This window comes from Lygodium microphyllum, chromosome 18 (assembly GCF_053477565.2).
Source record: "Lygodium microphyllum isolate KBCC chromosome 18, Lygodium_microphyllum_v1.1.10, whole genome shotgun sequence".
Lineage (NCBI taxonomy): Eukaryota > Viridiplantae > Streptophyta > Polypodiopsida > Schizaeales > Lygodiaceae > Lygodium > Lygodium microphyllum.
The window spans coordinates 3,980,261-3,983,801 of NC_141152.1; positions in this window are offsets into that span (position 1 = coordinate 3,980,261).

Below are 3,541 nucleotides of genomic sequence, written 5' to 3' on the forward strand. Positions count from 1 at the left end.
GAGAGATGGAGAGAGAGAAAGAGAAGGTCAAGGGAGAGAGATTGAAAGAAAGTAACATATGAAAAGAAGATAGAAAGAAGGAGAGGAGAATATATGTTTTATCTGGGAGCTTGATATAGCAAGTTTCATCACTTTGTGGGTTCTTCCATCAATCCTCATCATCACAAAAAGAGAGATTAGAAGGAAAAGTCATAGATGCAACACTGGAGTTCATTAGTTCAACCACCGAGTCTTGGCAATCGATGACACTACTAATGTTGGATAGGACCAAGCTTAAGCGTAGTTCCTCTATCCCACTTTGATCCCACTATTCCTATGAGCATGGGTGCATGTCAAGTCCATGACTTGCAAAGGGCTCCAGGTGCTTCCCTATGCTTCATCTTTTACTTCTCTTGGGCTAATTGTAATGGGTCTTATTTCATTAAGTTGTGGCTATTTGTATTGGGTCTTATTTCATTAAGTTGTGGCTATTAACAACCTATGGTGCTCTCTCAAGAACATTTTTCTTCATGAGCCTTAGCTCAAGTTCATCGACACAAAAGTTTATATATCCTTCCATGGAATTGATGGGATGAGTGTTCATTGAAGTAAAGGTTATGCATGGCAGTGGAATGAAGAGAAATTGCATGGAGATTGTGCAAAATAAAGTGTTGAATCATTTAGGAAAATAGCTTGCAACATAAAGAGAAGACTAGAGACATACTATTTTAACGTGAGACTTAAGTATTGGGAGAGTGGCATGTATCACTTTATGACAGCATTCTGAGGAAAAATAAGTTGTTATGGATTGTATCTTCTTTTGCAAAGTATCTGGAGGACATTTTTTTCGGTTGATAAAGTTGTCTTTCGAGGAAAGGCTGATTTTTTATGGAATATTCAAAGTGATTGTTGGATTGATAGTATGGAAAATGAATGTTTTCAGTTGTAAATGATAGGTTGATTGCCTTGGTTGTGTATTTGCACAAAAGTTCTTATGCTATCATGGGCAAATTTCTGATTATGCTCTAACCTCCCACAAGATTAATAGTGGTAGCTCTTCACCAAGGGGCTAGTTTGATTGTGCTGGAGGCTAGGACCCCCAAATGGAGAGGTCTCTCTATAGGAAGAATATTAGGCTAAGAGGTGATAAGAGTGTCATGGGGGCTCTATCCATAAATTCCTAGGGTCTGTCACATTGACTTAACCCTTACGAGCCTAGGATGAACTTCTTTAAAGATCATGATACTAGATAGGGATGGATTGATGGATTGTATACCATGGGATTTGGACATGAGTCTTGGATTAAGGGATGGAATGCCAGGGTGGATTGCACCTTGGAGAAGGCATAAGATAAATACATTGTTTTGCAACCACTTTCAAAGGATTGTTTGACATTGTCTTTGTGTCGCTAATAGTACATTACATGAAGGGACCAATATTTAATGGCTAATTAAGAAAGATGCCTTTGCATATCAAACATAAATATGTTAGGTTAATTAAATAACTAAAACACACCCTTAAAGAAAGTGGGAGGATAAAACCCCAATAGGTCCTATCTATAGATGGGTTGTCTTAGTGAGCTAAGAGTTTTCCTTCAAGGTGCTATAATGAGAAAAAGACCAAATGTTTGATTGCCTAGTGTGCTATCTTAGATCCCAATCCATGGCATTTAAGGGAATCAGAGTCGAGACTATACCCTATGGGTAGAGGGTTTGATGTGTATCAGTCTCGCTTGTTGCTCACTCATTATGAATGAAGTGTAGTACTAATCTACTTTGGTTTGAGTTGACTTGTGATTATAATAGCTCAAAGATTGATACTAGATAAGTTATTAGGTGACCTTGGCTTACTCTAGGGATTTGGATTCAGGTTGATCCTTATGGGTTATGGTGGGTCAAACCTTTTGTTGTAGAGAGAGAGAGATAGGGATACAGATAGAGGCCAAAAGGGAGAGACAGAGAGAGAGAGAAAGAGAAGGATCAAGGGAGAGAGATATGGATAGAGAGAGAGAGAGAGACAACATAAGGAGTGAGAAAGAGGTAGAAAGAAAGTAAGAGAAGAGAAGAAGATAGAAAGAAGAGAGGAGAAGAGATCTTTTATGTGGGAGATCAATAGCAAGTTTGATCACCTTGCTGATTGTTCCATTGGTTCTCATTATTGCACAAAGAAAGACAAGGACATACCATAGATGAAATACTGGAGTTTAGTTGGTTCGACTACCAAGTCTTGGCAAGCAGCAACACCACTAAAGTGGGGTACTTCCAAGCTAGAGGGCAGTTCCTCGACCCCATTTTAATCCCACTATTCTTGTGAGTATGAGAGTACATCAAGTCCACAACTTGCAAAGGGCTCTAGGTGTGTCCCTATTGTTTTTACTTTTACTTCTCTTGGACTAATTGAATGGGTCTTGTTTCATTAAGTTGAGACTATAAAAGACCTATAGTGCTCTCTCAAGAACCTTTTGTCTCATGACCTTAGCTCAAGTTCATCAGCACAAAAGTTTATATATCCTTGTATGGAACTAATGGAATGAGCATTCATTGAAGTAAAGGTTATGTATGGGAGTGAAATGAAGAAAATTTTTGCAGAGACTCTGCATGATAAAATGTCGAATCATTTATGGAAATGTGTGACTTAAATATTGAAAAAATGGCATGTATCACTTTATGATTGCACTCTAAGGGAAAATAAGTTACTAGGGATTGTATCTTCTTTTGAAAAGTATTCGAAGGACATTGTTTTGGGTAGATGAAGTTGTCTTTTGAGAAAAGGATGAATTCTATGGAATATTCAAAGTGATTGTTGGATTGATGTTATGGAAAAGTTTCTTTTTCCTAGTTATAAATGATAGGTTGATTGCCTCAGTTGTGTACTCACACAAAAGTTCTTGTGTTCGCATGGTCAGATTTTTGGTTATGCATGAAACCTCTCCCAATGTTAATAGCGGGAACCCTTTACCAAAGGGGCTAGTTTGAGTGCACTGGAGGCTAGGATCGGCCCCAAATGTGAGAGGTCACTTTGTGAGAAGGACATTAGGCTAAGAAGCGACGGGAGTGCCAGGGGGAACCATGTTATAAATCCCCTGAGTCCCCATCGAGGACCAACCTCTAAGCCTTAGGAGCCTAGGATGGACTTCCTAGAACACCCTAATGCTAGATAAGGGCGGATTGGTGGATTGTGTGCCATGAGAATTGGACATGAGTCTTGGATTGAGGGAAGGAATACTAGGGGTGACATTGCACCTTGGAGAAGGTGCAAGTTCAATACATTTTTTTGCAATTATTTTAAAGGATTGTTTGACATTGTCTTTGTGTCAGTGATAGTAAATTACGTGAAGGAACCAATGTTTAATGGCTAATTAAGGAATCTTCTTTTGCATGTCAAACATAAATGTATTAGGTTAACTAAATAACTAAAACACACCCTTAAGGAAAGCAAGAGGGTGAAAACCCTAATGGGTCTGCCCTAGAAACGGGTGGTCTCAATGAACCGAGAGTTTTTCTTCAAGGCACTATAATTAGAAAAAGACCAAATGTTTGATTGCCTAGTGTCTTGTCTTAGA